Here is a 21956-nt window from a genome sequence, read left to right as displayed (position 1 = left end):
GAAAAGTGAGAAAGGAAACTGGAGCTGGGTAGCTAGACAGAAAATACAGAATTGGATCAAGAACAGTTGGGGGAGGAGGGTCAAATAAGTGAAATGCAGGAGAAGAAAGCAGAAGAATACATACATGAGGGTATCTGGAACGAAGTATCTGGAATGAATTTAAAGATTCAAACCTCACTTTATCTCTGTTACTGCCAAATACCTGCAAAATGTTTTTTCAAAGGTTCATTTCTCTTTGGGCGCTGGTGTAAATAAAGGATGCAAGCTTACTGATGTTAACAGACACGCCACTCACTAATGTACTGAAAAATCAATGTAGTAGGTTCAAAAGGTTCTAGCTGTACTGATACCACAAGAATGCTCAGCTGCAATTTTTGGTTTTGTGTTTATTTTTAAAATATATAGGAAATCACACATATCAGGTTTAATTTCATTATTCATATTGTTCAACTACATAGAATGATAATGGTCTATACAATCCTGATTTGATTTTTTTTTATAGTTAGCTCATAGTACATTCACAGACCCAGGTTTCAAGTCCGCATCAGATTTGTATAAAAAGGAGATATGCTCTCCTATCCCTTCTGGAAAGCAGAAGGTGAAGTAAGATTTGAAGATCGTCTTGCTGTCAAGCTAAAAATGAATCAATGAATAGACAGTATCAGATCTCAAAATAAACAAGGTTATAGAATTTCAATTGCTGTACCCACTTTCCTATCCTTTAAAGCAGGATCATAGCTCTCTAATGATTGTGTGGATACTGTTAATGTCTGTGTAACAGACAAATTTTACAAAAATATCCAATAAAGCTAGAAACAAATTAACATTTTTCATTCAAGAGATGTTCAGATAATATTCAGAAAGTTATGGAATCACATTTCAATGAATGAGGAATTCACAGGATACTGAATTGGTCTATTGTTAATTGAGCACCATCATGTGGGAAGAAGTAATCGTTGTTTATAGGAAAAATATTACCTAAAGGAGAAATGTATGCCTATGCACAAAATTAGCGTCCAAAGCTGAAGAAGCAATATCTAATTTGAATCATGTTTTGCTTTCCATCAGAAAACAAAAGCAGAAAACCCACCAAACTAAGGACAAACCCTTAAAAAAAATAAAAAATAAAAATGGAATAACACTACAACTCTGGAGACAAAACTGAAGCTTATGGCAAAATACATCGGAACAGAAATTTTCTGCTCAAAAACTATGCAAGAAAATAAAGATAGAGAAGAAGTTGGATTTAAACCATTACAGTGCTCTACACTCTTTTATCTGTTTTATTTCCTGGATATGAAAGGCATCCCATGCCAGTTTACCTCACTATGGCATAGAAAGTAATGTTTACTTTAAAGGATCTTGTAGATTTTTCTGTCTCAAAAAAATGTTGTGGTTATTTTTGTTCCCAATTCTTTCCTTTGAATACTGAATTCAAATATAGCTGTTGAAAATATTCTTTATAATATCATCACAACTTCGCTGATTTTAATATGGAGTTTACAACTATTTCATTATATGAAAAAAATAATACACTACCTTTTATCTGCTTGAATTCAAAAAGTAAAAAACCAAAATTATTTGCAAGGTCTGAGCACAATCAGTGAAAGCAAAGAACTCAGGCTGAAATTTTAAGAAGTGATATTGGTTGTGTAGAAGCCATATTAGGCCACTTTGAATAAAGACAATACTCACAAGCACAGCTCTAGATATGCTATTTGCTCTTAAGCCTTAAGCATGATCTTCTTTCATGCAGATGTAAAAAGTGGTTCCGCCCACAGATCCACAGAAGTTAATTAGAAATTGTGTTACCATGCTTCCACAGAGTGAACACTGAATAATAGGAATCTAAATATCACACTAACTTTCCAAACACCATTATTAAAATACAACTCAGAAGACAGCGCAGATTTCTTCCCAAGTACACCTATTTTTAAATGATTAAAGCAGATAAGTGAAACTAATTTCTTCTGTTCCCTACCTGATATTTTTGGAACAATTTATATAAGGCTTAAGCTTCCTCAACATCACCAAACTCACATGATTCAGTGGTATTCTACATAACTTTCACCAGTGCAATAAAGAGCAGGAAGAGACTCGACAGCTGGATTTTCTTTAGTAGTGTTTCTGACTTGCAAAACACCACAGGTAATTCTGAAATTAATAAGCAAACCAAACACGGTGATATTAGCAGTGTTGTGGTGTTAATTCCAATTAAAGTTTTGGTGGCTATTCATAAAGTGACATGAGAACAGTGACAACAAAATTGGTTCTTATAAGTCACTGCAAGTCACAAAAGACTGCCAAAGCACAAAAAACTCAAAAGGAAACAGACACTAGTATTTCACTAGATGTCCTCTTCAATTTTGTTTTCAGTGCAGTTGCTTTGACAAAGGATTCATGAATAAAAAGCCTAGGCAGCATTACTGAGTTTTATTCCTTCTTTCTTTGAATTTACTGCATTTTAAGAAGTGAAAAATCTCATCTCAGAATACAAGATCAATAGCTAAAACACATTAGACAGCATTCACGAGTTCCACGCTCAGTGTACTTCTATGACATCATATTATAAAACACAGAAATTATTGCCATGGTGATGAATATTTTAGACATTTAAATTACATAAATTAGACCTGACAATTTTTCTAAGAAAACAACCCACAAGAGAGACATAGGTCCAAGTTCTTAGATATGCAGGGGTTTTATGGTAAATATGAAGGCCACTTAATTATATGGCTTGTTTTAGGTGTGAACAGTAAAAAGATGTTTTCTCAAAGGTTCTATTATCAGCTTCACAGAAATCAACAGCAATATTTGAAGCCAGGTAATAAGTTTTCCTTTCTGAGCATCACAACAAAAAACAAAACAAACAAAAAAAAAAAATTGAGATTTTCCTCAATTATTTAGTTATAATCAACATTTTGTACTATCTGTCATAATGTCTAAACAAAAACTGGACTGTTTGTGAATTTTGGTTCTTTTAGCATTGTTTTACACAGTAAGGATTCAGGGGTAATACTCATGATCAGCCAAATGCGATTCCTACCTCAAATACATACAGTATATGACCTTAATGGACATACAGAATCATAGAATGGTTAGGGTTGGAAGTGACCTTAAAGATCATCTAGTTCCAACCCCTCTGCCACAGTCAGAGACACCTTTCACTAAACCATGTTCCTCAAAGCCGCTTGCAGCCTGGCCTTGAACACTGCCAGGGATGGAGCAGCCACAGCTTCTCTGGGCAACCTGTACCAGTGTCTCACCACCTTCATCGTGAAGAATTTATTCTTAGTCTAATCTCAATCTCTCCTCTTTCACTTTAAATCCATTCCCTCTTGTCCTGTCATTACATGCCCTTGTAAAAAGTCCCTCTTCAGATTTCTTATAGGCCCCCTTTATGTACTGGCAGACTGTTATAAGGTCTCCCTGAAGCCTTCTCTTCTCCAGGCTGAACAACCCCAACTCTCTCAGCCTGTCTTCATAACAGAGATGCTCCAGCCGCCGACCAACTGTGTGGTCTCTGGACTTCCTCAAGCAGGTCCACATCCCTATACTTTAAAGATATCCTGAGTTCTTTGATCTTTACCATAGAAGACTAAATACAATGTTTACAGATCAAAAAGTGCATTTAATGTATTATTAAAATGTCATAAATAGAGGTTTAAACTTCCATAAAGTATTAAGAATATCTATCTCTAAAATATGTTACTGTAGTTCCAAAAAACCTGCCCAAAAAGTAAACAAACAAAAAAACAAAAATACAGCCCCATCAAGATCAAATGCTTCTCCAAGAGTTAGTTGCAAGTTATTTGCCATCTCTACTAAAACCAGAAAGGGGTTGTTTATTCCCCGTGCCCCACTTTTCAGCTTTCAAACATAATCTGGAATTTATTTTTGTCATTACTTTTGTCATTTTTGTTCAGGAGCCTAAGTATGGGTACAGTGGTATGGTTACCAAAAAGAGAAATCTACTAAAAAAAAACCAAACCCTAGTGATCTTAGTGGCTAGATACTTGTATTACTCAATTTCAGGTACTTCAAGACAGCATAAAGGATTAACTGCAGCATGTCAAAATTATACAAACTAGAGCTAATTACATCCTATACATTCAAAAGTGTTCTTTGGTCTTCTGAATTTACAAGCAATGCTACACATTGTTTTATGTCTCAGCTCCTTTCTTAATTCCAAAGCACAAGTATTTATACACAGACACCTCTACACACACCACAGGTATTAAAAAATATATTAATATATAGTTTTCAACTATATGGAGGAGGAAGGTGAGGGAGAGAGTATAGTCATGCATAAACCAACTTGCAACCATAATGGTGCAAACAACTTATTATTGTTTAACTGGTCAAATCAAGTTTGAAGACAAAGCAGGGAGGGTATACCACGATAATCTTTCATGTGTTTCATTTAACTAATTTAGGCAATAGTAAATGTTTTCAGCACACTGAGTGCTGAAAGCACCTTTCTTCCTAATCAGAGAAGGAAAACAGTGAGGAAGAGCAGATGAGGAAGAGTACTAGTTTCAAGAAAATGGAAGTGGGTTAGACTTTTCTTCAAGAATCTTTGCATCAACTAAAATAGGTAAATTAGTAAAGAAGCTGCAACATATTTGTATTTCTTGAAAGACAAGGAAAGCAACAGGAGACATTTCCCACAGCTTTTAAATAAAGCTTTCATAAATTACACTTTAGGTTAGGTGATTTTCCTATTATACCTATTGACATTAGTCAATTACATGATAGCTTAAAAGAGGAACCAAAAAAACCCTAAACCTTTTCATGTGCAGTAGATTCTTCCTTTAGAAGTTGTTCAGAAAACAAAAGATCAACTTTCCCATCTCAGTAAGAATTTCAATAGTAGTTCTTCTCATGAGGCCATTTAAACATGAACCAGTAAAAGTTAGAATCAGCAGTAATGTGTCATGTCAATCTACATAGAAGATACTCTATCTTTTCAAATAAATCAACTCTGTTTTCACTCTTATTAGAAAAACATACACTTCACTCTTATTTTGGAAAGATTTTATTAAATATCTTCACTGAATGTACATTTTGAGTTAAAGGACACTGCAAAGTAATAGAGACAGAAAAGAAACACTGCAGAAAAATGTGCCATTATTAATTTGGAGAAAAATGTTCCCAAAGAATAAGGCATTATTGGCAAAGAAATCCTAAGCAGGAAGATAAAAAAAGAAAGTTAGAAGGAAGCACAAAACATTTTAAACTTGGAGATTTATTTTTTTTTTAATCAAACCTATTTCAATTTATTTTTAATGTTTCCAAGATTTTGGGATTTCAGGTGTGTCAATCGTCTGTTAGCTTGCCTTCTATATAGAATCATTCATATACTTCTGTATGTTCCATCTACAAGCAGTGACTTTGTTCTTATTCTGCGGTGGATACAAGCAAGTAAAGCCTTACGTATGCACAGCTTTCCATGAATAGCAAATAGTAGGGTATAATAGCTAGGTGCAAGGATTAGACTGAGGATCATATTACAGGATTAGAGCAAACACACTTGCAATGGATTTTGTAGGAAAAGACCAGCCTTGCAGTAGATGCAGTCTCAGAGTCCTATTTATAGTATAATCTACTCCCTAGTCAGGTTAAATTAATATCCTGATCCTTTTTGCAGCGTATACTAGTTGGCATATTCTTGGTACAATTTTCAAGACTAATCTTTTATCTAGGATGGCATTTGCTGTTACAGTGCAGTTTAAAACTCAGTACAGAATTTGTGTCAGCACTTTTTGTCCCAGAAAGAGTTGAAAGTATTAAAACATAGATAATGCAGACATTGTCCCTAGAAGACTCACAACTTCTTCCAGCCTCATAATAAATGAATGTACTAAAACCAATGGGAACTTTATAAGCACTTTTTGATGTGTTCTAGCCATGGAAGAGAAGGTTTTCATGTTCTTCTGAAACACATTAATTTTCCAAGAACTAGCAGGTTATTCTTCTGCTTCAAGTAAAATCCTGTTCAGATTAAGGTTTGGGCTAAAATAATTTGTTTCACACTAAGCAACAGAAATCTATGTTTACCTTCATATATTTGGTCTGGTATCAAAGAGCAGAGGCGTGAATTGTTCTATTTTTAGCAATATGTTGGGATCAAATAATGTGGAATCAAATCCAGAAATCTGAAACATGCCATTTAAAACAAATTCAAACAGAATTATTTTTCCCACCTTTCATTATCATTTTTTCTAGTGAAGTTGGTCTACCAGGTTATCCCTAGGCAAAAAACAATCAAAAGCCTTACAAATATAAGTATTATAACTTTACGTAAGTGAGCTAACAAATATATTGATGTTAGGAGCAGGTCTTCATGTGTATCCCCGGTATCTTATTGTGTGTCAAAATATGAACAACCACAATTAAGGGCTAGGTATTGTGAATTTCTATATCTATCATCTGTTTTGCTTGAAGCCAAATATGCACGTACACATGTAAATGCAGTTTATGGTGTGTATTTTATCTGACTGGAATCAGCTTGCAATTTCTCTAAGTGAATTTATTAATAAAATTTATTTTCTAAACAAACTTCTAGGTTCCTGTAATACAAACAGGGTTTTTTTCTCATTAGAAACTGTGATCAGACATTCACTAGACAAGTTAACAGATATCTGTTCTCTGTCAATGACTGGAAAGAGATTGTTACAGCTAAAATATTACAGAACTTGCTGCCCTGAGCAAGGAACAATTACGTGGTTTTGTTCTGACACTAAATTTTTTTTATTTGTTATATTACCAGTTGAAAGAAGCACTTTGCTGCTTTCTGTTATGTTCAAAATACACAGTTTGTAGTTTATATTTTATTATAAACTCTATGGAGTATGAATACTTGGACAGTTTTTAAAAAATATTCACACTACCATAGCTGTTGCAGAAACCGGGGTCTAGGAGGTTATTTCAGCTACTAGAAAATATAACTAACAATGAGATAATTAGTTCAAGAACATGCTGTTAAAAATGTCCAAGAACTGTACTGACGTAACATCTGGTAAACAAGAAAAGTAAGCATTTGGCAATCAATAGACAAAGAGGTTATTAGATAAGTAAAATGAGAGTCTAAATGGCTTATTCTGTCTTGTTCTTTTAAGCCTCATTGTAGCAGCTGAAGCCGATTTCCTCAGTAGGAACATGAGACCCCATAAACAACCACCACTCACACTCTCCCAAGTCACAGTTCCATCAGTGTGAGATCTTGTTTTCTAACTTCTCATCTTCACTATTCCTTTTTAAATCTCCACCTGCACAGCCTTTTCACGTGAACCTGTGAACACTCTTCAGTGTTGATCTAGGACAAAAGAACTCACCTGTCTGACATGGCCTAAAAGTGGAAGAAACTTTATTTAACGATGAAGTCTCCAAAATAGGAGCAGAGCAACAGTTGGAGCTAACACCACCCCAGAATACCTGCTTGTGACCAACTACAACTACTACTGTTACTTGTCTGAAAACTTCAGCAAGAACTCATGGTATTCTCCTCCCCTCATTCCTATCCTTTCCTTCTCTGAACCTCTGTATTTTCCTGAAGATCTAGATTGTCATTCACAGCTCCCTGTCTACAGAATTAATTGTCTTTTTTTGGCAGGACAGAATTTAGGCAAAGTTTATGACTTGAATCAATACTGTGGTTCTCAAATTCATTGAAATACATTTTGACTAATCCTGTTGTTCACAAATATTTAATATCAAGTCACTGAATGCATCTTCCAGATTTGGGATATTTACTTGAGTACAAGTCCAGACTCTGGTATGAATACTCGACATTTGTCACAGCTTCCAAACATTGATGTCCTTGTCTTGAAAGTACAATCGTATTCAGCTTCACATAGTAACAAGCTTATTCTAACACCTCTGATTTCTGGACCTCTTATCCTACCTAAAATACCAGAAAACATAAGACCGCACTGGGACTGTAACATCCTTTAAACCAGAACAGAGACCACCATGACTCTAGTGATTAAGTATTAAACTTGTTTTCTTACTATGAAGGATATATGCAATATTTGTTTGCATTTTCCTTTTGCTAACCTTTAGGCTATTTTACCCTGAAAGCGTTTTGTGACCAATAGGGGAGAATTTAGATGGGTTTTGATGTCTCCCCTCTCCCTGAATCACTGTTTATTGACTAAAATAAAATGCAAGGATCCACTTCAGCCAGTTCAAACTTCAACTAAGTTCAAGGTACAGCTAAAGTTTACAAAGGTTTTTAGTTGCTTTAAAGGAAGGTAGAAAAGATACAAGATTTTCAGAAATGTTTAGTTGCCTGTGCAATTTTACCTCCGTCAGGTCACTTCAGTTTTGTCTGTAAATCCCATAGGATGTGTGAGATGAAGTTCTCACTTTCTCCTCCCTTATGCATGAGGGAAATAACTACAGCAATCAGGATTCCCATCCTTCTTCTGCTATATCTTAATTTCTCCCCAATTCCCCTACATTATCATTCTCTCATCTTTACTAATCCAGCCCATTTTGACAAAGATAAGCAAGGTGGTCTGCTCCTGGGAGCACTTTCTGGGGCAAATCTGGAAAAGTCAGACAGCAAGGATGAGTGGTCAGGGGCAGTAACCTCTTTAGCTGTCCAGCAGCAACAGCTCAAGGAGGATGCAGTCAGACCCTGGCCATTTGGGAAGCCTGGCCCCTAGGTTATGTGATCTGGGCCCTTATTCTCCACTGTAATGATATCACTAAAAGAGCAGTCTTACCATAAATAGTACATGAAGCATTTTTAATGAGAATAAAAAGCATGTGAAAGATTCTGGAAAGAATTAATTAAAAAAAAATAAAAATCTGCCAAATATTAATCTGGTCAAACTGTTTCTGCAAATACAAATACAAGCCAATGACCTGCTGATTGATATAAATTACATCTTTCATATACTTTAAAATTATGAAAGTGTGGTTCAAAAGGTTAGAAATTAATTTCACAGCTAGCTCTGCCTTCCTTTCCATAGCTTAATTGGGCAATCTTATGTTTCTTAGCGGAAATTTATTCAAATTAATATTTTCACTGACTAAAGTTTGAACGCAGGAAAAACAGCTTGTACATGCGGGTTTTGGACCAAACACTTCAATACAGTGACGTTCACAGCTGTTGCAAGTATTTTAAGTGCAATTCATGCTAACATAAGTGCATTTTTTTAGACTTAAAAAAAAATAGTAACAATAAAAGAACTTGAAATTCATGCTCTAGTCCTACAGGCATAAGCTTATGCTTTCCAGAGCTGATACAGCGAAACACTTAAAACATATACTAATATAAGACTGGTAATATGCTTAACATTAAGCTGTGATTTAGTGAAATGCTTTTAGCACTTGCTCGAGTGTATTTTGTAAGATAAGCATACTGAAGTATTAAACTCTCAACACAATTTTCCAGGACTGTGGTCAATGTTTGCCTCCAGCCATAGCATGACCTGGTTACTTATGTATTTTAAAGCTCCTGAAGAGACAAAACCTCCAGCTCTCTGCTGGTCTAATTGCACAGATAGCACTGGAGTTACAATATAGCCTTCCAGCCCCATGTATTTAAACATGTTTTGTATGTTTGCACTGGATCTATATACGATTGTTGTCACTGCAGTTGTCATGGACTCAGATCAGATAAACCTTTAAAAGTTTAGGATGTGGGTTTAGGTGGGCTTTTAAAATCTGAACCAAAACTCCAAAAAGGAAAGTTTGAGGAATAAAAATAAAAAATAATTTTTCAGATGTTCACAGAATAATTTTTTTTTAAAGGAAAAATACATTTTTCTTGACAGTTTTATTTATGTGCTGTTAACCCAATAATTCATTCTTCCTTAAAATCTTAAAGAAATAGTTGCAACAACTGTTATGTAGCAGTTGAATTTGGTAAAAAATAAATGCAGTACTTCCAGATATGGTCTGAACATAAACAAGAAGGAAGGTATTATTTTATTTGAGGAGTGTTGTTCTGATTCACTGAATATTGTTTATAACATTAGCAAGGCTTCATCTGCAATATAGACGGGCATTAAACTCTGAAACACGTCACTTGCACATTCAATAAGAAACAGTAACACTAAGGCATCAGTAATCAAGCAGACTGGAGAGACCACACCACTCGAGATGCACTAGCCCAAGACCTATCATCTTACACTAGTGCTTTCCTTATAGAAATATACATCCTGAGATAAAACCGTGTGACATACAAATTCTTTCATAAAGCTGTTTCTTCATAGCCCAAATTCAGGTGGTTACATAAGTACATGAATCACATTAAGTGAGTTATTATGATGAAGTTAAGCACTAAATTTATACCAAGATAGTGTTTAAGCACCCTTTATGTCTTTGTATATTTTCATGGAACATTTAAGAAGACTTGAATCTTTAACCATCTATTAAAACAGAGCTGCTCTCCCATGCAAAATTTAAGCAATCAGCTTAAAGAGGAAAGATTAGTCAGTAAATGAAATATTTTTACGTTGAGCACCCATGTAATTTTGAATATTATAAAAGCTGCTTATTTTCATCACAAGGGCCAGATACACAAAATCATTAAAACACTGAGTATTCTTCCTTTTCAGCATGATTCAATTATCGTATTAGAAAGAAAATGAGCAGCTGTTAGGTAAATCTGTCCTGGCACAAACCCATACAAATAGATCCTAAATTAAATAAATGAGAGGTACCTCACCCAATTCATGTCACTGAGTTTCAAACATCACCTCCTCCGAGTAGTCACCATTAGAACCTGAGTGAGCACTCGTATTTTAAAAAAAAGGGAAAGGGACAAGAAAAAAGAGAAAAGAAAAAAAGGAAAAAGTTTAAGTAGCCTCTTTGGGGGCTGCCAGAGGAGCCCTGGTGAACTCTGTTGATTCTGAAATAAAGACTGCTAATCCAAATAGGAGGATATTGGTGAAGTATATTAAGATCTTCAACATCAGCTTCAGTTGCTGGTCTGAGTTCTGTAATCCACCCCCCGACGACTTGTACAGCTCAAAATTTACTTCTGCATTATTATTTCAGTCCATCAGTTTATGAACTGATTCAAATGAACTCTATTAAAGACATCTGAGCATCAAATGAACTTTAACAGGCATCTGAGCTTTTCTTGACTTGGCTCTACTTAAGAACATAGCCTGACACTTTGTAACATTGAATGAGATGACTTAAGGAATAGTGTTATCAACATTGTATTTCCTTTCTTTTTCTGGTTTGAATCATAACTTGAAAAGCTTTTCAATCTAATTTTCAGAGTTAATTATTTTTGCTTCCCACAGGCACTCTGAGCAGACCACAGTGAGTACTGGAGAGATCTGGAACCAATCCAGCTGCTAAGAAAATGTTTTAATAATTTTATTTCTCTCATCTCTCCCAGTTTACAAAGGTCTGCTTCTTGCAAGACAAATTCCAAACTAAAATTTCTACTAGGACTTTCAGTATGTGGTACTCGCATGCTTTCAGAACTCACATCAGAATTTACACATTTTCCTATTTACTTTAAGCAAAAACAATCTCTCCTTGATAATACTGCACAAGTACAAGCAGAAAAGAAATTCTAAGAACTTTCTAGACCAGGTGATAACACATGCTAGCAAGCTTACAGTTCACTATAATATTAACGTAGGATGCCACCTGCTGCTTAAAACCCTGAATTAAAAGAGAGAAACCAATTTCCTAACAATGTAAATTAATCTGAAAGCACTTATGACTAATGTTTTGTAATGCTCTTGCACCAGTCCAGTTGTCAGTAAAGAGCTTCACATCTAGCTTATAAGGTAAAAATTGGAACTGTATGACTTCTAGTGCTGTAAGAGTGGTATTCTTCATAGTCAATTGAAAAAAACTGTGCACAAAAAAGGCAAGGTTTTCCTTAGGAAAAGCAGCATTACTGTGTGACATAAAGTTAGCAAGCTTGTTCCCCACTTCACTGAAGTTAACAGAGGCAGTCATTGGCTTTGGATTAAATCCCTACAGAGGGCAGCTTGATGACATTTCCTTTGATATCTAAAAGTCTGATGCAGTAAAAAAAAAAAAAAAAAAAAGTAAACCAGAAAAGAAACGAGAGATACTGCAGTCTATTAGTTCTGCCAACAAACAGAAAACTAGGCTAAAGCAAGCAAAACCAGCTTAAGAAGAGTTTCAGACTCCTCAGTTTTCCCAGTAGAATTTGTTGAGTAGCTGCTTCATAAATCAGGTCAGGAAACTGATCTAGATTCAGAGGGGTCTTCCAAAACCAGATTTCTTCTTTCCCACCTGTATAGCTTTTCTGATCCATGTTATTTTGTAACCTTGCCAAAACCTGTGCCAGCGGGACGTGTGGGGCAAGGATGCCTACCACAAGATCTCATAGGGCATGGATTTCTGAAGCCACCTTTGCTGTCAGAGATAGTGCACAGTGTAATTCCTCAAAGTTCTCCACTGCTTACAAACTTAAATAAACCAAGCATGTCTATGACCTCTTCTAATCAGGAAAGAACCACAGTAATTGGCAAATGCTTTATATTTTTCACCCAAAAGGGAAGTGCTGAGCAGAGCACGTGAAGAGCACAGACCCCCTGTTTCTGCATCTGGTTCTGAATGCATTTCCTCAGTGCAGCTTTTGCATATTTACCAGAGATGATGGTTTATAAAGGAAAATAATTACCATTTTAAAAGATGAAGAATTAACTGAAGGATTTTCCTAGAGTGCTCAGACCATTTTGAAGTTTCCTTGTTGCTGGCCTTAAGAGTATGTTTGTGTGTGCAGTACTTTGCCACTGCCTTCAAATAGTTATAAACCAAGTTCATGCTATATCTGTTAGTGTCAGATAACTTCTCTCATTTGAATAAAAAAGCATAACAAATATAATACATACTTAAAAAAAGGCTGTAATCCACCTAGAAGTCCCATCACTCACTGCATAAAACAATTTAAGAGGTACAACAGGCTGAAATTTCTTATTCACAATGAAAAAACATAGCCAGTTTTTTTGGGGTTATTAATCAAGTCCTTAAGAAAAGGATGCAGAGCCTTTTTGGGGGGAATCAAGACATTAAATTACAGCCCTGCTCTAATGCCAAGTACATCCTAGCCATCCAACAGCTTGGTCCAGAGAATCTAAGCAATGAAGCAATGGCTGTTCTTCCCACATGAACTGATTCTGTATTATTAAGCATACCATAAGATTCCATCTATTATATGATTTACTTACCAAGTACGCACACAAGTTCCAAAAGTGTGCAACCAGACACACAAGGATCAAGCCGTAGTGCAACATCTAAACATACTGCAGCTTGTAAATTCTCCCAGCAACTAACATGTCTTTCACTTGAAATTATTACCTCCTTAATGAGCCAAGCTATCATTAGTCTAACATCTAATCACCTTCCACACTGAATCCTCAATTCAGGATTGCTACATGGGGATAATACTACATCGGTGACTGGGAAAGGCAAAGGCAGCAAAGGGTTTTGGAATGTCACCAGAAGACGAGCTGACACATGCCAAAGAGGTCCCACACTGAGTGCCAAAAAAGGACTGTCACGATTTAACCCCAGACAGCAACTAGATACCCCCACAGTGGGATGAGAAAGAATCAGAAAACAGATAAAACCTGTGGGCTGAGATAAAAACAGTTAAATACTTGAAATAACTGTGGCATTTCATGGCATGGACTCAAGTTGATGCGGAGACTCAAATCCTCATTTCTTACCACCAAGTCCTTTATATCCCCTTGTTCGATACTATCTTAAACAGCATGTACGTACAATGTTCAATCTCACTGGCCACTGTGAAACTCTTCAGGTAAATAGTCCAATCGCAATGCTCAGAACCTCTCACAACCCCCACATCCCCTGGACTCCAACTGAGATTCCTGCCACAACTACATCAGGGCCCAAATTCCAAAAGCTTGCTTGTATAACTTTCCTGTACTTCAATGTTCCATCTCATCGCACCAGGTCTTGTCAAAGCACAAAGGCCTCAGAGCTCATTCTCTTGTGTACCTGGGGCTGGGGAAGCACCAGGGGCATCACGGGTGGCAGTGGGGAGTGCTGCAGATGTGCCTGCACCCAGGCCGCCTGGGGGTCTGTGCACCGCTCCTTCTTCTTGGTGATCATGCTGCCAGGACAAGTCCCACCTTAAAGTACTCGGCCTGGGCAGCGGGGTGCCTGCGATAGGTCCCCAGCCACGTCCCCATCCCGCTGCCCCAGCCATCGCCCCCTTAGCCCCCAGGGGTGCTCACATCACTCCTGGCTGGCTGCAGCTGCTGCTGGTGATACAGGCAGAGGTGATGAGGTGCCGTGGGATGGGGCGTTGGTGGTAGGTGAAGCAGCACATGGTGGGGACACCATCTGTGAGGGCAGAGACAGAGAGCCCTGGGGGGACCCCAGGCACAGGGGTTCTCGGAGGATTTGCCATCTCCCATGTCCCCTCTTGTGTGCTATTTCCTGGGTCCCAGCGTTGGCCTCCTGCTCCCAGCTCTCCCCCTGCTGATGGGGATGGAGCGCTCAGTCTGCCCCAGCAGCTCCTGTAGAGCAATGGCACAGTGAGTCCCAGGGAGGATGCAGCGATGCCAGGCTCACCGAAATGGGCCTCAGATGGGGAGCGGGCGGCCACGAGGAGGAGAGCGACCAGAGCGGCTGCGGAGACCTTCATGGTGCTTTGGAGCTGAGCGATCTGCGAGCAGGGTTGGAGCTGGGCTCTGCAGGGCTCTGCACAATGCTCGGCCCTGCGGCCATGCCCTCCTTTCCTCCCCGGCCGCGGGGCCCGCGAGGGGTTTCAAGGAAAGAAAATGAGTCCACGATAGCAGGGAAATTATGTCAGAGCACGCGGATTTGCTGAGCTGGAGAAGGAAACCGCAGAAAGGGAAGCGCTGGCCATGGGGCTGCACCTTTCAGATTTTATTTGGGTGCCCCAAACCTCACAGCACCAACGCTGCCACTGCTGCAAGGATCCCCCACCAGCCATTAGCCAGGCTGGGGCACAAAGCTCCATGCCCAGAGCCCCAGCGGCAATCCAAAGCAGGCAAGCTCCAGGCAGAGATTTGCTTTGCAGCATCGCCATCTTGCGGGGCTGAGGAGCTGCTCTGTGGATGGACACCCCCAAGCTCTGCTGCTCTTGCTGGCAGAAGACCACTGCCAGGAGAAAGCTCCCAGCTTAGCCCCAATTTTGGCACAAACGGCCCTTCTCACCCTGCTCCCTTGGTCACAGCAGGGATACAGAGTTAGCTTCAGACCTGGCACCCAGGCTAGGGAGATAGGTAATAAGCCCTCCATGGGCAGGGAAACAGGGGGGGTTCCTAACCTGGAGCAAAGAAGCACTGCCAGGGATGTGAGAGGGGACCCCTTGTAGGAGAAGGGAGCAAGAGAGTCCCACCTGTACCCCCACATCCCTTGTGCCAGGGGTGGGAACGCACCAACCCCTTTTGCCTCCTCTCAGTCCGCAGCCCCTATAGCGCTTGCTGCTACAAGGATGTGTTCATCCGGCAGAAAATCCCTGCTCTCCTCATCAAGAGCTATCAGGAGACACCTCACTGCTCCCACAAGACTGTGCGGCGAGTCCTACTAAGAGGAACATTTACTCTACCCTTGCTGAATGCATGGTAGTATAAACCCCAGGTTATAGAGACCTTTTTGTTTCACTTGCATATTTGCAGTTATTCAACTGTGTATTTCTGGTCCTTTATAGCTTTGTTTTAGTCTGCAGTTGTTTCCTTTGTGTATAAAGTGGGAACACTTGCAAAATTGCATTGCTTACCCAGGACCAGCCTGCTTGCTGTTAAGTGGGGCTGTCCGTACACAGTAACAGCAACAAGCTGCTCATTAAAGAATCAGCAAGACGAACACATATTCCAATGTCCAACTTGAAACAAAACTTGGGTTATATATTACAGCTCCTAACTATTAACTTCCTATCGCACATACCTACTAGCTTTTCTTAACTGAATTGTTGCAATGCTCACTAGTTAAGTAGGATTAGTGGGGTTGAGTTAAAAACCGGCTACACGCGGATTTTTATTATTACACTGCTCAGGGTGTTCTTTCAGCCAGGATGAAGACCGTCAGAATCTTTTGCCTGCTGCTCACACGTCCTTCAGGCGTAAGGCTAGACTGTTGGACTTCGGGTTTCCCCTGACGCTACGGGACCGAGATGTTCTGGTGCCGGTGTCTGGCGTGGTGCGATCCCCACCTAGAGCTCCCCGCCCGCACTGCAGGCGCCGCCACACCTCTCCCAGCTGCCACATGGGATACCTTCCCCCGGTTAATTATCTCCATTTACATGCAGATGCATATAAGCACACTTAACACGGTATACTCACTGCAACTGCTTTGCCACTATGCAAGACAAAGAGTTGAAAATTCAGTCTAATTTGGCCTTTTAAACAACCGGTTCTGGTAACTTTATCCAGCAACTTAAGTGCCAACATCTATTTACCATGGAGAAGGACAAGAGAGTCACACAAAAAGAAATAGGCTGATTTTAAGGCAGGAGTAATATGAAGAGTGACAACAGAATAACAGGAGTTCACTCTGTGTAACACAAAGCACAGGTCACCAATTAGACGTAACAGGAAGAACAATACAAATATAACAATTACTGAAGTCTGACGGCTGACAATAGCAAGGCTATAATCTACTCTTGCAATGCAACTGCAGCACAAGTGTTTGCATGAAGTAGTGCTGAGCAGGGCTTGTTCTCATCTCTACAGGATACCTTGTGAAATTGGCGATTTATATTTCAGAACATGAGAACAAGAAAAGACACTGAAATAATCAGACAAGTGGAGATCTTTCCTTTTTAGAGGTGGTTTAGAAACTTACAGGAAAAAAAAGGCAGCTTAAACTGTGAATACCAACATGTGTAAGGTAACTGGGTGTACACCTGTGTATCAAGAGCTAAAGTTTTGAACTCTCAGGAACAAGCCTACCTCTTAAGACTGCAGCCAGCAGCTGAGTCCAGTTGGAGGTCAGTCACTAGTAGTGTGACCAATAGTGACAATACTCTAGTGTGTCACTGTGGTATTGTAGCCAATAATACTTAACTTCTTAATGAATAAGTCTTCATGATATGGATGACGGGATAGATTGCACCATCAGAAATTTTCCAAATGTACAAAACTGGGAACAGTGGCTGATACACCAGATAACTGTGTTACAGTTCAGAGGAACCTCAACATGCTGGATGTTAAATAAGGGGAAATGGCAAGTCCTGCATGAGAGGAGAAATAACCATTACACCCTGAAGAGTGAGGGGTGAGTGCAGTCAGCTGGAGAGCAGTTCTGCAGAGAGCAGCCTTGGGGTACTGGTGGACAAGCTGACCGTGAGCCATCAACATGCCTCTGTATCCTCAGCCAACACTATGCACCAGGAATAACATTGCCAACAGGTTGAGGGGGCAATTCTGCTCACAGTGGTAAGGCCACACATGCACTGCTGATTCCAGATCTTGACTCCCAAACACAAGAAAAGAATTTACCAGAGCAAACCCAGTCTAAAACTACATTCAAGCTTGGAGTACATGACACATGATTAGAGGCCAATAGAAATTATACTGTTCATCCTGGATAAAAGGCTTGAGAGATGGGCAATGGAGGGATGGGGAAATCCTGTCAACGTGTACAAATGCGCAGTGGGAGGGAATGCAGAAGACTTTTCTCGGTACACAATGATAGGTAAAGAGGCCATGGACACACACTAAAGACATATGGAATTCCATCTCAGTGGAAGAAAAAAACCCTTTTTTATTTTAAGGGTGGCCAAACACTGGAACAGGTTTCCCAAAGAGGTTGTGGAGTCTCTATCATCGGAGATATTAATAATCCAACTTCACACTGTCTTAGAATAATCTGCTATCAAGTAACCTTAGCTTGGACTAAATGATCTTGGGAGATCACTTCCAACTTAAATGATTCTGGGATACTTAGTAGCTGCAAATTGTACTGGCTGTTTCTAAATTTTGATAACCCCTGAACTAACAAAAAAGTGACCTCCCCATTAGGAGGCTGAATATGTCTTGTACTTCTGCACATAGATTTAGATTGGCAAAACTGGGGGTCTGGGTGCCCAGAGAGAATGTGAAAAGGGTCCTGACTGGAGGAAAGATCCTAGAAGTGAGGGAAAACCCTCAAGATCAAGGAATGGATAGAGACAAGCAGCAGGGGAATGGCCTCCGGGACCTTGGCTGGTGACTTCCAGGGCTGATAGTTGAAAGCAATTACACACCACAGAACAACAAGCCTTCCTACCTGATCCACCTGAACCTCCAGCCAACTTCCCAATACGAAATAGGAGACCTAGTGAACATAACCTGGGGTGAAGGAGAAATGAGTGTCTGAGATATTAAATAGGGTAAAAACTCTAGTCTCTTTGGTCCTTAATCATTCTGCATCCACAGAACTGGTTACTGTGCTCCACGTACAAGGAGTGGCTCATGACTCCATAGCTTAATCACTACCATACGGCAAGCAATATCTGGCTGGGACCTATGAAGGTCTCTGGTATCTTGAGGTCATCTTTCCAATCTGATACCCTTACTAAAGTAGCAAATGGAGCCTTAGCACCTCCACACTGCAAGTCAAAGCATCTATGGGCAACTCCCTGTGTTAGCAGAATACATAAACACACGACACAAACCTTCATTTACTGATTATACTTCCATTTTGTCCTTACCTGAAAGGTCTCTTTACAAGTTCCCCCCTCCTCTGCAACCCACTTTTATCTTCTACTTTTTGCATTATGCAGGCACACTGGCATGTATTTGCTGTTCTACTAATGACTTTTGCTCCTTTAACATTTTCAAATTCTTCTATATTTTCTCTCTTCCTAAATCGACCACATAACTATTTGTTTGGAACCTGACCTCTTCTAAGCATCATGACAAAGGTATGTCCAGAAATAAAGCCCAGCCAACTACAACTGACATGTTCGCACAGTCAGAAATAACAGAATTATCAATTAATATCTGGCAACATCAGAATTAAGAAAAAAATGTCATAGAACACAGATAGCAGCAGGATCCCATTTCTGTTAGCTACAGTCTCCTTTCTGTTCTCTTTTTTGTTCATCTTAATCACTTGCACTTTGTTCCTTATTAGACTGTTTTCCTAGAGGCAAGAGTCTTATTTATCTAAGTACTTATGAAATATTTGGACATTCAGATTAAAATATATGTGTGCATATAAAACAAATAGCAGATGATAATGAAAACAAGAGTTAACAGGTCCCTGACTTGTGAACTAAAATTTTTGGCCTGTGTTTTCAATTTAAGATTACTGAATGCTGTAAGGAATTTTATATAAGCTTCATAGTGAGGGTTTGGGGTTTTTTTTTGGCAGATGGGCAGATTAAGTTGTTTTTCTTTAAGTGCTGATTTTTACTATTTCACTTGTTGTGGAATTTTACCTCCTGTGAAATGAATTATTAGTCTTTTGATGTCAAGACTCTTCTCAGAAAAAAGTAAATCATGATGCATACATGCAAGTCCTACCAACAAAGAAAAGGTACTATAAATGGTGCTTACACTTTAGGAGTACAAAGTACCTCTTGCAAACTCAGCTCTGCTAGCTGAGTGGTTACTATGGCTACTTCGGGATTGATTTTAAGCATGAATCCAACCTAATGCTTGAGCTCACACTCATAGCAGACAAGTTATTTGGACATAAGCCTAGTCTGTGTTGAGGGACAAATCCTGTTTCCCTGGTACCCTTTAGCACAAGTCCAAGCGTGCATTTGTCTACAGTGAAAAGCAGTGGCACAGGAACAGTATTACCTTCTCAGTTCCCCATGCCATCTCCAAAAATGCCTCATACATGAACAAAGTAGTGGAAACAAGCCCAGAAACAGTGCATGATGGAGGTAGTAGAAACAAACTTGACTTGTCTTCTCACTAGAAAGATGTGCCATTAGGTCCTTCCAAAATGGCACTCCACAATACATGAGCCACAAAGATCTGGACACCTGTGGGTGCAGGGTGCAGAGCAAGCTTTGCTTCCCCCATTCTCATTCCCATGCCTTAGCAAATAAACAATACTGATTTACTAAAATGGAGTTACTCAATAGCTGCCATAAAAGATATTGTAGAGAAACTACCAAAGAAAGCTTTCTGGAAGGCGCGCAAGACGAAAGAATGAGAGAGCAAGGTATTTAAATATATTTAAATACAAGGAAAGTTTATGAAATGGATACAGTATGAGTACTTATTCTGACACCAATGGCAATTAGGCACTGAAGGAGTTAGTAGAGGTAGGAGCAAGGAGAGAACCACACATGTGCTGGAGCACATTTAAAACAGCAAAATGAAGCTTTTGCAGGTCTAGAAGACAATGAAAACCTCTGCTGTTGTTTCTTCCTATTAAAGGCTTACCAGGCTTCAACTTTCCTTTTGCTGCTAGAGACATGCAGAACAGTTCTGGCACACTTAATACATAAGTATTTGTGAAAAAAAGTCTACATGTAATTTTCATTCCAAAAGGAAAAAAACCCCTCAATGCTAGTGAAAAGTGGCCTGACAGGAATCATACTGTTCGTGACTGGAAGGCACTCAGAAACAGGTGCAGTGTGAAAATAAATATCTTGTTTCCTCATTTCACAGCTAAGATAAAAAGGAAAATTATTTTGAAAATACTGGATTTAAAAACAAACAAAATAACTTCAGCAGCCATGAAAAGCGTTTCCTCCCCTCCTGTCTCTGACAAGCTTAGAGCTTCATTCACATGAGAAATCCAAAACAAAAAGATATCATGCTACCTGAAATCTCCTTGAATGGTACCCTGTAAAGCTACAGGGAGAAATTAATCTCTTTAGCTACTTAAATGCTAATTCTTCTGTACCTTGATTTTAAAGCAGGTTTTTTCCAGTGATAGTTATCATCTCAATGAACTCTTAATAAATGGCATGCACATACTAAATATTTAGTTCCTACTATGATCATGTCTACATAGGCGTTTTTAAAATAAATCTTGCAACATGTTTCCTGTTAGGGTGGTGAGGCACTGGAATGGGTTGCCCAGGGAGGTTGTGAATGCTCCATCCCTGGCAGTGTTCAAGACCAGATTGGACGAGGCCTTGGGTGATATGATTTAGCATAAGGTGTCCCTGCCCACGGCAGGGGGGTTGGAACTAGATGATCTTAAGGTCCTTTCCAACCCTAACAATTCTATGATTAAACTGAAGCGCTAGCTTAGACAAGAATACCAAATATTCATCCCATAGTAAGAGTCCCTGTGAAAGTTGTGAATGAATTAGTTAAGCCATGCAAGTTTGCTATATTACCTGCTTCTCCTCAGTAGCTAGCTGAAGGAATTTGAAAGAACTAGTGTGACAACACTGGCACAAAGCGGAGTCAAAGCACAAAAGGAATCAATATGAACCGCACAGTTAGTAACTAAACAGTTAGCTTACACTCCAAATCCAGCAGTTAATGAACAATGTCTCAACCCAAATTCTAATAGCACAAAAAAAACCCCAACAAACCTTTTTGCTTCACTATAACCATCAAATCAACTGTTTATGACAATAGCTTGCTATTGACAAAGTTATTCTCACCTTCACTTGCCTTCACAATGTTAAAATATTTAAAGCTGCTGTCTGCCTGTCTCCATAATGCTCACCCAGCCAGCTCCACAGCTGCTGGAAATTAATCCAGCTGCACTGAGGCAAATGGAGCTTTATTGATCTGCACCAGGTGAAGACCATTATGGCCAGTGGAGCCACACTGACAGACTGTTCAGAAAAGGCATCTCTGCTATCACACTGTGACCAAAAGTAAGAAACATGCGCAAGCACAGTCTAAATTTTATCTTTGACTCAGAAGACTTCAGCCACTGAAAGACAATTAGATATTAAAAATTATGCTTTTTCTTTGTCTGAAATGAAGTGTTCTAAAGAATAGATTTGTGATATACTTTCTCAAAATTGAGTTTTACTTCATTTTTAAGACCTTTCCAAAGGCTGACATTACAATATTTTATGTTCTTTACATGTA

The 21956-nt window shown here is 39.0% G+C and overlaps 1 protein-coding gene across 1 annotated transcript in view; it reads right to left on the bottom strand.

Annotated features, from left to right (window-relative positions):
- The window catches only part of KCNH8 (potassium voltage-gated channel subfamily H member 8), a 202712-nt gene extending 181116 nt beyond the window's left edge, over positions 1-21596 (bottom strand). Inside the window, exon 1 of the mRNA XM_061464918.1 lies at positions 21518-21596. The gene's annotated coding sequence lies outside the window, so the exon portion shown is untranslated. The remainder of the gene's footprint in view (positions 1-21517) is intronic.
- Between the last annotated feature and the right edge of the window lie 360 nt (positions 21597-21956).

Source organism: Pezoporus flaviventris, unplaced genomic scaffold (genome assembly GCF_033815535.1).
Source record: "Pezoporus flaviventris isolate CSIRO_AGI_PZ_B2104156 unplaced genomic scaffold, CSIRO_AGI_Pfla_v1 ptg000037l, whole genome shotgun sequence".
NCBI lineage: Eukaryota > Metazoa > Chordata > Aves > Psittaciformes > Psittacidae > Pezoporus > Pezoporus flaviventris.
The sequence above is the reverse complement of the archived record's forward strand: the minus strand, read 5'-3'. Positions and strand labels throughout refer to the sequence as shown.